Source organism: Eriocheir sinensis, chromosome 18 (genome assembly GCF_024679095.1).
Source record: "Eriocheir sinensis breed Jianghai 21 chromosome 18, ASM2467909v1, whole genome shotgun sequence".
Taxonomy (NCBI): Eukaryota; Metazoa; Arthropoda; class Malacostraca; order Decapoda; family Varunidae; genus Eriocheir; species Eriocheir sinensis.
The window spans coordinates 10,079,969-10,092,590 of NC_066526.1; positions in this window are offsets into that span (position 1 = coordinate 10,079,969).

Sequence of the window (12,622 nt, forward strand, 5' to 3'; positions counted from 1 at the left end):
CTTCTCAGTTGTTTTTCTCACTTTTTTTTTCAGTGTCTAATCATCTTTCACTTTTTTTTTTTTTCCATATAATTATGTAGTTGTCTTGGTGTCCTTAGTTAATGCATCAACGCCTCAGATGCACACAGATCTCCTCAGTTGTCGCGGAAGGCCGTTGATTCATAAACCATAAAGTACATGCGCTGTAATTTTTTACTGTAGACAATATGTAGCCAGTCGTTACGTCATTAATCGGTTTAATTAGCGATCTGGGCTTAAAAATCGACCTTCATTTAACTTTAACATTTGTGGGAACAGTCCATAGTGACTCTTTTTCTTAATCATTGAAATTTTAGGTATTATTATTTTGTTTTGCATCCTCATATTCTCACTTCTAAGCCAGAACCACAGCTGTAAATTAACTTCAATGAGCTTTTACTATATTCAGTCCACAAGAAAATACAAACACTCTTATTTTCTTATGTTCTTTTATTTTCCTTTTTAATCTTTATTTACTTCCTTTGTTTCCATTATTCATCAGTAGCACAGCCTTTCTTCTTTTAAGCGTCCCTTTACTCGCAACTTTTAACACAAGAATAAACTATTTAATACTCCAACCCCCCCAAAACAAGAGCTGCCTCCTTTATAATGTACGGTGTAATAAGTAGCACAGTCCCTGCTCTCACAAATCCTGCCTCATAGCTGCTAAAGGCGACCGAAGCATCAAATTAGCCCCCATGCGAAGAATTATAGGCACGTTATGAGAAAAAAGAGGAGTGTGTAGTAGGCCTCCTACGGTCGGAGTCGACCATGGATACTGAGCCCTAGGAGTTCGTGGTGCTGCGGTTAGAACAGCGTCGTCTGTGGCTGATGAGTCCTATGCGGGAGTGGCAGTCTCTACCGCACACGGAGCAGATGTGGCTGGTTGCAGCAGGGTCTCTTTGTTTGTTTTCCTTTCGTTTGGCTTTTTTTTCGACGGCCAGGTTCGTGAGCCTGTCCTCGCCCTCCTTCAGCTGCTTGTGGAGCAGGCTGCGCCAGCTGCTGCGGTCAGCTGCAATGTCCTCCCATCTCTCTGTGTCGATGTCCAGAGCCTTCATGTCACGCTTGCAGACATCTTTGTATCGTAGCTGTAGGCGGCCTCGAGGCCTTTTGCCAGAGGCAAGTTCACCGTAGAGGATGTCCTTGGGGATTCGACCATCCTCCATACGGCGCACGTGGCCGATCCTGCGCAGTCTGCGTTGCCTGAGCATCGTGTACATGGTGGGGGGGCCGGCACCCTCAAGGACCTCAGTGTTGGGCACCTTGTCACTCCAGCTGATGCCAAGGATGCAGCGGAGGCATCGCATGTGGAAACTGTTCAGCTTCCGCTCCTGCTTGGCGTAGGTTGCCCATGTTTCGCTCCCGTACAGGAGAGTGCTGATGATGCAGGCGTTGTACACTGCCATCTTGGTTGTGGTGGTCAGCTTGGGGCTCTCCCAGACGCGGGTGGTCAGTCGTCCTAGTGTCGTTGCAGCTATGCCGATGCGTTTGTTGATTTCGGCGTCCAGGGATAGGTTGTCGGTGATGGTGGAGCCGAGGTAGGTGAACTGGTGGACCACTTCCAGCTGGTAGTTGTCGATGGTGATGACGGGTGGTGTGTCCACATCCTGGCCCAGCACATTTGTCTTCTTCAGACTGATGGTCAGCCCAAAGTTCCGGCAGGCTTGAGAGAATCTGTCCATCAGGAGCTGTAGATCTTGCTCAGAGTGCGAGGTGACTGCTGCGTCGTCTGCGAAGAGCATATCTCTGATGGTGGTCTTGCGTATCTTGGTTTTTGCTCTGAGTCTTGCGATGCTGTGCAGGTTGCCGTCTGATCCTGTGTGCATGTACACTCCTTCGGTCGAGGTCCCGAAAGCGTGTTTCAGGAGAAGGGAGAAAAGGATGCCGAAGAGTGTCGGTGCAAGGACACAACCTTGTTTCGTGCCGCTTTTGATGTCAAAGGCGTCGGACATGCTGCCCTCGTATTGGATGGTTGCCTTCATGTCGTCATGGAAGGATCTGATCATGCTGTGTAGCTTCGGGGGGCATCCGATCTTCAGGAAGATGTTGAACAGCCCGTCCCGGCTTACCAGGTCGAAGACCTTGGTTAGGTCTATGAATGCAATATAGAGGGGTTTCTGTTGTTCCTTGCACTTCTCCAAAAGTTGGCGGAGGGAGAAGATCATGTCCACTGTAGAGCGTTCTGCACGGAATCCACACTGGGACTCAGGGTAGACACGTTCAGCCAGCTGTTGGAGGCGTACTAGAACGACTCTGGCGTACGCTTTGCCCACAATGCTTAGGAGGGAGATGCCTCTGTAGTTGTTACAATCGCTCCTGTCCCCTTTGTTCTTATACAGGGTGACGATCTTGGCATCTTTCATGTCTTATGGGACGCCGCCCTCCCGCCAGCACTGGCAGAGGGTGTCGTGTAGCGGCTGCGGGAGGGTGGACTTGCAGCACTTGATGAGGTCTGGGTGGATGCCGTCATTCCCGGGGGCCTTGCCGCCGGCCAATCTGTCGATGGCCTTGCTGAGTTCTTCAAGCGTTGGTTCGGCATCTAGCTCCTCCATGATGGGTAGAGGTTCGATGGCGTGAAGTGCCGAGGTGGCAACACTATTCTCTTTGGAGTAGAGCTCCGAGTAGTGTTCCACCCATCTCTCCATCTGTTTTCCCTTGTCGGTGATCACTTCTCCGCTGCTGGATTTGAGGGGTGCTGTCTTGCTCTGGGTTAGTCCTAGAGCTTTCTTGATGCCCTCATACATGCCTCTGATGTTTCCCGTTTCTGCTGCAGTCTGGATGTCGTGACTGAGCTCCTGCCAGTATTCGTTGGCGCATCTCCTTGCTGTCTGCTGCACCTTGCTCCGAGCTGTTCTAAGTGCTTGGAGAGTCTTCTCGCTTGGTGAACGCTTGTATTCAGCAAGGGCGGCTCAGCCGTCTCGCTTCAATGACGTGGGTCAGCTCCGTGGACTTGGCATCAAACCAGTCGCAGCTCCGGGAGGTCTTTCTTCCCAAGGTAGCAAGTGCTGATGTTTGGATGCTCTCGCGAAGGTGGTTCCAAATTTCGGTGGCTGTGCCGTGTGGATGTTCTGCGAAGGACTTGGCAAATTCTTTGAGCTTCTCTGTATGTTTCATCTTGCTGGTGTCGATGCGTGGCTTCCCTTGAGGTTTGGAGCGGTGGAGTTTCTTTGGCCCCAGGCGGATCTTACAGCATACCAGTGAGTGGTCTGTATCGCAGTCTGCGCTGTGGTAGGTGCGGGTGAGAAGCACGTGCTTGAGACTTGTGCGCCTGACGATGATCATGTCAAGCTGGTGCCAGTGCTTGGAGCGTGGATGCCGCCAGGACACTCTGTGTTGTGGCTTCGTCTGGAAGACGGTGTTGGTCACACAGAGGCCATAGTAAGAGCAGAGCTCTAGAAGACACTGTCCGTTGTCGTTGACCTTGCCAACTCCAAAGGAACCCAGGCAGGAAGGCCAGGAGTCGTGGTCAGCGCCCACTCTCGCGTTGAAGTCGCCGAGGAGGACAGTGTGTTCGCTGCTGGGGGTGTTCTTGATGACGTCATTCAGGTTGGTGTAGAATTCGTCTTTTGCCTCGGGTGAAGAGGTCAGGGTAGGAGCGTAGGCAGTGATGAGAGTGATTGGACCGTCAGAGGTGTGGAGACGGAGAGTCAGCAGTCGTTCCCATCCCTTGTCGCCTGGTTCAACCATCTTCAGCAAGGTAGGCGGTGGCCGAAGTGATAGCGTACTGGACCCACATTCGCCGCGTGATGGACGACGCGGGTTCGAATCCTCACGCTACCACTCGGATTTTTCGGTCACCGCCGAGTGGCTTAAAACTACCCACATGCTGTCCTGAAGACCACCCATCAACCCGGACTCTAGAGGAAGCCGTCCAAGCGAATCAAGTGCGAGTTCCGGGGGGCAGCATGAGCCAATGCAAGATGGCGCCACTATAAACACTCGCCTGCACCAGAACGGGCTGGGCCGACCATCAGGCCCCACCTGGAAGAAGCCTTGGGTCGACCATCAGGCCCCACCGGGAAGATGCCTACCGGCGCAATAGGCAACAACGTAAAAAAAAAAAAAAAAAAAAAAAAAAAAAAAGGTGTTCCTGACTGCGAAGCCTATTCCATGCTCTCTACGGTGCTCGGCGCTCTTTCCTTGCCAGAAAAAGGTGTAGTCTTTTTCTTTCAGAGATCCCGAGTCTGCTAGACGGGTTTCCTGCAGAGCAGCTATGTCTACCTTCAGTCGCAGGAGCTCGTCGTTGATGACGGCTGTCTTTCTCACGTCACCGATGTGCTGGAGGTCTTCAAGTCCTGTGGTCATTGTGCGGACGTTCCAACATCCCAGTTTGAGAGCTGGTCTCTTTCTGTTGTTTGTTCTCGTTTTCTTGCTTGGTGCGGATGCTGCGGTCTGCTTGTCGGTTGTTACCTAATCCCCACGCACCCAATGAGGAAGACAGACCGTGGCGGGACAGCATCTTATTGGCCGAGGACTGCCCGGCTTGGGCGGGCGGTAGCTGTCCAATGAGATGCGAAGATCTCTCCCACCGTCGGAAGCAACCCTTGGCGCCACACTCTACGCCAATCAAGCATTGTGGCTTATAATCGTTAAACTGCTGCTTACTGGTTCGACGCTGTGAAGCGAAGCTGGAGTGTCCTCTCCAGGGCGCAAGCCAGGGCAGGGGGATATGAAGGACCAGCTGTTGCCCAATTAGCAGGTTTCCCCTCTCCACGGCGCTGATTGAACCAAAGGAACGGCGTGGCCGGTACAATTTGGGACCAGCGACGTCGCAGGAGTTGCCAGAGCGGGGTTGCATGCAACCGCGAACTGCCTATGGGACTCCAGCTCCAGATTTTACATCGAGGTTGACTCCTGAAGCCTTTTCTCAAAGGAGATGTTGCCGCAAGGCAGCGGAGTTTTTTTTACAGAGTTTTCCTTCTCTGCATGTGGCAGGTAGCACAGGGTTACATGGTACCTGTGGCAGGCGAGGCCTGACCTGAACATGTGTGTGTAGGAAGCGAAGTAATGAGGACGGAAGTAAAGAGTATAAAAGGAAGAGAAAGAAAGCGAGGAAGAGGTGATTATATTATGTGAAGGGAAGATAAATTTACAGGGAGCTGAGTAATGAGAAGGAAAGTGAAAAGTATAAGGAGGAGAGAGGACAGGAAGATGGATAGAGTATGTAGAGAGGAGCGTGTGGGAAGACGAGTACTGAGAATAGAAGAACAGGGTACAGAAGGGAGAGAGACAGATCGGAGAAGAGGTGGATAGATTATGTAAAGAGAAGTGTGTAGGAAAACGAGTAATAAGAATGAAAGTACATTGCAGAATGGAATGGAGGCATACATTCCACGTTCATTCTCTACTCCTCATGCTAAAAAGCCTTGGTTTAATCACGCTTGTTCTCGTGCTATTAAAGATAGAGAGGCAGCTCACAAAAAGTTCCAGACCCTTCGAGCTCCCGCTAACTATGACCTTTACATTTCAGCCCGGAATCGTGCCAAATCTATTCTCCAGCTTACCAAAACTTCTTTTATTAATAGAAAATGTCAACACCTTGCTTCTTTTAATTTTTCCCGTGACTTCTGGCATCTAGCCAAAAATATCTCCTCCAATTTCACTTTTTCCTCTTTCCCTCCTCTCCTTAACCCTGATGGCAGCACTGCTGTCTTATCTGTCTCTAAGGCTGAACTCTTCCCTTAAACTTTCTGTTAGAACTACACCCTGGACGATTCTGGGCATATTCCTCCTACTCATCCCCCCTCTGACTCCTTTGTGCCTGTTATTAAAATTCTTCCAAATGATGTTTTCTATGCCCTCTCTGGCCTCAACTCTCAGAAGGCTTATAGACCTGATGGAGTGCCTCCTATTGTCCTTAAAAACTGTGCTTCCGTGTTGACACTCTGCCTGGTCAAACTCTTTCGTCTCTGCCTATCAACATCTACCTTTCCTTCCTGCTGGAGGTATGCCTTTGTACAGCCTGTGCCTAAGAAGGGTGACCGTTCAAATCCCTCAAACTACCGCCCTATAGCTTTACTTTCCTGTCTATCTAAAGCTTTTGAATCAATCCTTAACCGGAAGATTCAAAAGCACCTTTCCACTTCTAACCTTCTATCTGATCGCCAGTATGGGTTCCGCAAGGGGTGTTCTACTGGTGATCTTCTTGCTCTCTTAACTGACTCCTGGTCATCCTCTCTTAGCCGTTTCGGTGAAACTTTCTCTGTTGCGCTAGACATATCGAAAGCCTTCGATAGTCTGGCACAAGTCTTTGCTTTCTAAACTGCCCTCTTTCGGATACTATCCCTCTCTCCGTTCCTTTATCTCCACTTTCCTTTCCGGCCGTGCTATCTCTGCGGTGGTAGATGGTCACTGCTCTTCCCCTAAACCTATCAACAGTGGCGTTCCACAGGGCTCTGTCCTATCACCCACTCTCTTCCTGTTATTCATCAATGACCTTCTTTCCATAACAAACTGTCCTGTCCACTCATACGCCGACGACTCCACTCTGCATTATTCAACCTCTTTCAATAGAAGACCATCACAACAGTAAGTACACGTCTCCAGACTGGAGGCTACAGAACGCTTAACCTCAGACCTTGCTATCATTTCCGATTGGGGCAGAAGGAACCTTGTGTCCTTCAATGCCTCAAAAAATCAATTTCTCCACCTATCAACTCGACACAATCTTCCAAACACCTATCCCCTATTCTTCGACAACACTCAGCTATCACCATCTTCAACACTAAACATCCTCGGTCTATCCTTAACTCAAAATCTCAACTGGAAACTTCACATCTCCTCTCGCTAAATCAGCTTCCTCGAGGTTGGGCGTTCTGTATCGTCTCCGCCAGTTCTTCTCCCCCGCGCAGTTGCTATCCATATACAGGGGCCTTGTCCGCCCTCGTATGGAGCTTGCATCTCACGGGTGGGGGGGCTCCACTCACACAGCTCTTTTGGACAGAGTGGAGTCTCAGGCTCTTCGTCTCATCAGCTATCCTCTTCCTACTGATAGTCTTCTACCTCTTAAAATCCGTCGCGATGTTGCCTCTCTTTCTATCTTCTATCGATAATTCCACGCTGACTGCTCTTCTGAACTTGCTAACTACATGCCTCCCCCCTTCCCGCGGCCCCGCTGCACACGACTTTCTACCCATCCTCATCCCTATACTGTCCAAACCCCTTATACAAGAGTTAACCAGCATCTTCACTCTTTCATCCCTCACGCTGGTAAATTCTGGAACAGTCTTCCTTCATCTGTATTTCCTCCTGCCTACGACTTGAACCCTTTCAAGAGAAGGGTATCAGGACACCTCTCCTCCCGAAATTGACCTCTCTTTCGGCCACCTCTTTTGATTCTTTTTTAGGAGCAGCGAGTAGCGGGCTTTTATTTATTATTGTTTCCATTTTTTGTGCCCTTGAGCTGTTTCTTTTGTTGTAAAAAAAACAGAAGGAAGAGAGGGAGGCCGAGGAGAAGAGGAGGAAGGACTGTGTAAAGGAAGACATGAGGGACAAACACGTCAACAAAACAGAGATTAAAACGGCCAGAGTCGAGGAGGTCAACACACAATAGCGACTCCTTCGATTTTAAGTTTGTGATCTTTAATATAAGTATATTGCTTTGTCTTCCTTCGTTGTCTCTGCTGTTGACTTTACTCGAAATAGAACTGCTGAGACGGCCTGAAAAGCATAATTCAGTTCCTTAAATGTTTACACACTGATTTTGTTTTTAGGCAAAGACTGCGATTTCAATTTCATTATGATGTTTATTGATGATATTTTAATACTTTAAATTTTAACAAATGCACTTTTTTTTTTACCTGGGTTTCGCTTTCCGTTTACGTACATCATGAACAGAAGAACAAAGCTTTTTAATGTAACCCTAATATGCTCTAATGTGCCCCAAGAAAAATGTACTTCTGTATTGATAACCTCAAAAATATGACGATTTTTTTTCCCTGCTTCATCACTTCACTTAAATCATTAAGACGTGACTTAAGGTTGGAAATTACCTCTTACATGTCCTTATTAATGCATTCCAAGGGTATAGAAGAAGTAAGGAGTAGAGGGAGGCCGAGGAAGAAGAGGAGGAGGGAAGAACGCACCGAGGAAGTACACATGGTGCCTTTGCTGTTGTACAGCTTTAATAGCAGTGTTCAACCGTTTATTTTCATCGGTTTATGCACAGTCCCCACGGATGACCAGAGTTTTTAAATTTACCCGCGTTTTGTCGTAATAATATTATGAATCCACACAATAAACTATGTACGCCTTCTTTCTATATTTAGTAGCAGTTCCCACCTGCTTTCATAGGCGACCCGAACTTTGAAATATACTCCTGTTTCTCGTAATAATGTTATAAATCCTCACAAAACACAGCATGCTCTCTTTTATGTCCAGTACGTAATAAGTACCGCAGCTTTTACATTTTCCATCACGTTTTTCCCAGCTTTCACGGGTGGCCGGAGCCTTGAAATGTACTCCCGTGTGATCGCTATGATACTCCAAGCCCTCAAAACAGTACACGTGCGTTATGTTTTTGGTAAATCATTTTGGTAATGACTCGCACGGCCTTTATGTTTGTCGTCTCTTTGTTCACAGCTTTCACGGACCACCGGAGCTTTAAAGTTCACTCTCATGCGTTTTCTGAATCGAATTTTTTTTATATCAAGTCGTTATTTCCCTCCATTCCTCCTTTTTTTCTTAATTACCGTCCCTAATCACAACAACAATCACAAAAGTTAACTCATGTGTTCTTAATAATGCAAGTCCACACATAAGTAACTCAATCTTTTAATATAATATTGTCTGAATCCTTACAGCTTCCAATAATTACTTGCCCATGTTATCTCTGAATAACTAACACCAGTGACGTTACAACAAAAACAACTATCTGACAGGCTTTACTCTCTCCCTTCCTTCCTTCCTTCCTTCCTTCCTTTTACTTCATACAACAACAACAACATTCAGTACACCAGCCTTTACATGTTTTCTTCCTTCTCTCTAACAAACTAACAACTCTTTTGTAATTCCTTTGTAATTATATGTTCAACCAGACGATATATTTCTTCTTTAAGTTGTTGATCTTTTATATACATTTTTTATGCCTTTCCTTCAATGTCTCCTCTTTTCACTTAATACCTTCGAAATTGACACTCTTACCCTCTTCCTCGCTCTTTCTCATTTATATTTTTATCTTCTCACTCACTCACTCACTTTTATATGTTCTTTCAGTCACTTTACTGCGACTTTATTTCCGGCACCGCCTTGACTTGACCCTCGACTCAGTGTGTCCTGAGCCAGCTGGAGACGCCGTGATCCGCTTACTGCCAACTTCTGCCTTCCCCCCACCCACCCCCACGCCCTAAACTCCTACCCCTTACCCTTTAGATGCCTTCCTTTACCCTTACTTCTCTCTCCTCACTCCCTCTCCTATTAATCCTCTACCCTCACTCCTCTCCCTTCTCTCCTCTTTCCTTAACTCTTCTCCACTCACTCCGTTCCTCTCCCCTCATTCCTTTCCTCTCCTTCTCCTCCCCTCACTCCTCTCCCCTTGCTCCTTATCCCTCACTCATCTCCCCTTATTCCTCTCCTCTCACTCCTCTTCCCTTACTCCTCTTCCTATTCTCTCTATTCACTCCTCTTCCCTTACTCTCCTCATCCCCTTTTACTCGTTTCCACACTAGAGTAAGACTTAACACACACGACACAAAGGGAACACTAACCAACACCCACAACTGCTAAGAACACATTTCTAACGCCAAGACAGAGGCACATCACACACTCTGCGCCACACTAAAGGGTCATATTCCTAAACATTTCGGCGCCCAAGCACACAAGGCTTTCATGGGAGGTGTGTGAGCCCTTCCATGGGGGGTAGTATTATGACCCTGGTGACAGTTTGACGAAGCTTCTGTACCGTTAAGAAGAAACTAGCTCATGGGAACGCGATCAATCTCCTTTTCGGCCTCTGGTAATAGTTGATGCGATGTGAGAGGCGGAAGCGTCTGAGAACACCGACCTTGATATCGTTCACTTCGAATTTGCTTCCTTTTGCTTCGTTACGTTTCTCCCCTCTCCTCATATTCTGCCTCATAAGTATTTACCTTCAGCCTCTTACTCCTGCCTCTTATTACTCCCCCACCCTTCCTGTTCCTTCTTAGTGTTCTCTTCTTGTTCCTCTTGTTACTCTCCTCTTTCCTCTTTCCTCTTACCTTCCTACCTTGACAAACCTTTCCACTTCCGTTGGTTTCTCCTTGTTCTTGTTCTTCTTATATTATTTTCTCTTACGTCTCTTCCTAGTCTTCATCCTCTTTCTCTTCTTTTTCCTATTCATTCTTCTCCTCTTCCTCCTAGTCTTCTTTTTTACCCCTCTCCTTCAGCTTCTCTTTTTCTTGTTTTTTTCCCCTTTTTTTCCTCCTCCTCCTCTATCATCTCCATTCTCCTCCTCCTCTGCCTCTTCGGCCTTTCCTCCTCCTCCTCCTCCTCCTCCTCTTTCTCCTCTCAAATCATGAATGTGGCAAGTGCTTATCTAAGAAATAAAAATGAAAAAAAAAGTATGGGCCATTACAAAAAATATATTATTCACTCTTTTTGACATTGATTTGTTTTTCAATTTTGTTATTTTTTAAAACTTTTGTTCGTGTTTTGCTTTCCCTGAGCCGTTGCCTGAAATTAAATCCCGAGGCGCGAGTGTTTTCGTGTGTAAATGTGCTGTTTGGGTGCGCTCTCTCTCTCTCTCTCTCTCTCTCTCTCTCTCTCTCTCTCTCTCTCTCTCTCTCTCTCTCTCTCTCTCTCTCTCTCTCTCTCTCTCTCTCTCTCTCTCTCTTTTTCAATATATCTTTATCTATCTATAGGTGTTTGTCTGTATGTACCAGCCTGTTTCTATCTATTTTTCTTTCCAAATGTTTGTGTGTATCTACATATCTGTTTGTTTATTTACCTAAGTATCTTTCCCACCAACCTTCCTATTTACCTGCCAACCTACTTACTTTCCTGTTTTCCTACGTACGTACCTAACAAATTGTCTGCTTTTTTTCCTACCTACCAAGCTACTAACTCTCCTTCCTACCTGCCTACTGACCTATCTACCGACCCACGTATCCATACATTTGTCTGTCCGTCTTTTGGTCTTAATAGTGTGTGTCCCTGTGGTGGAGTCTTAATAGTGTGTGTCCCTGTGATGGAGTCTTAATAGTGTGTGTCCCTGTGATGGAGTCTTAATAGTGTGTGTCCCTGTGATGGAGTCTTAATAGTGTGTGTCCCTGTGATGGAGTTTTAATAGTGTGCGTCCCTGTGATGGAGTTTTAATATTCAAAGAGTAATTTAAGTTATTTACTGCCAAACCACCATTTCATTCCACACAGCCTCCTCGCACATAGCTGACTCCTCACCTGGTGTTTCTAATGGCTCCTCCTGATTTACGACTTATCGAAAGGGTGGAGGAGGAAGAGGAGGAGGGGGAGGAGGGAGAGGATGAGGAGGAGGTAATTGTTGTTGGTACTGAATGTTGTGAAACAAAAGAAAAAAGATAAGAAACAATAGGAGATTAAAAGCAAGATAATGGAGGTGAAGAAAAAAGACCTACAAGGAATGAGAGAGAGAGAGAGAGAGAGAGAGAGAGAGAGAGAGAGAGAGAGAGAGAGAGAGAGAGAGAGAGAGAGAGAGAGAGAGAGAGAGAGAGAGAGAGAGAGAGATTTGTTTTGTTTTTTGTGTGTGTTTGTGTGTGTATGGGAGTGTATGTATGTGTTGTTGTTGTTGTTGTTGTTGTCACATGATGCAGTTGTTGTGTTCTGGAAGTTTTATTGTTGACATGTTTCCCTCTAATATATTTTCCTTTTTGGGGCATTTTGTCGACTTTCTATTTTCTCACCTTTTTTATCACTGTTTTATATAATACATAACTGTGTCGCGTTTGGAAGCATGGTATTGTGTCCTCTAAGAAGACAAATGAAGAGGAGGAAGAGGAGAAAGATGAAAAACAAAGATGATCAAAAGGAAGATGAGAGAGGTGAATATTTATACGTAAAAGGTGACTGACGAAAACATATTGAAGCGTACAAAGCATCTTGACACATGCTAATCTATATCTTAAAGAAAAAAAAGTTCATCTTGTCAGTAATTATTTTTCATTATGAGCAATCGACTTTTCATCTCATATTCCACACGTAACTTTACTCCCAGGATGATTAAACTATGTAGCTAAAGACACGTCCTTCCCGGTGCAGCCGGAATGCCAGAAATGTTCGTGAGGAATTAGTAATTATATTATCGTTCAACATGAGGAGTCGTTATTTTTTTATTTCATACTCTGCACTGATTAACCTTGGCAGTGATAAAGAAAGCGTAAACATTAGTCTCAGATATTCATCTATATACCTGGTAAATAATAAAAAGAAAACGGATTCCCATAGCTGGGCGTTATCGCGATAAGTTATCGCGATACTTTATCGCTGATAACAAAATCGGATTATCGACCATCCGCTACTTATTTAAATATATATCGGTATCTTCGTTACTTTTGTAACCAAACTAGCGATAATCGCTACTTTTTTTCCGCCTCTCAGAAAAAAACGTTGTCTCCTTACTGCGCATGCGTGGCCCGGTGTTGTATGAAAAATCTTCG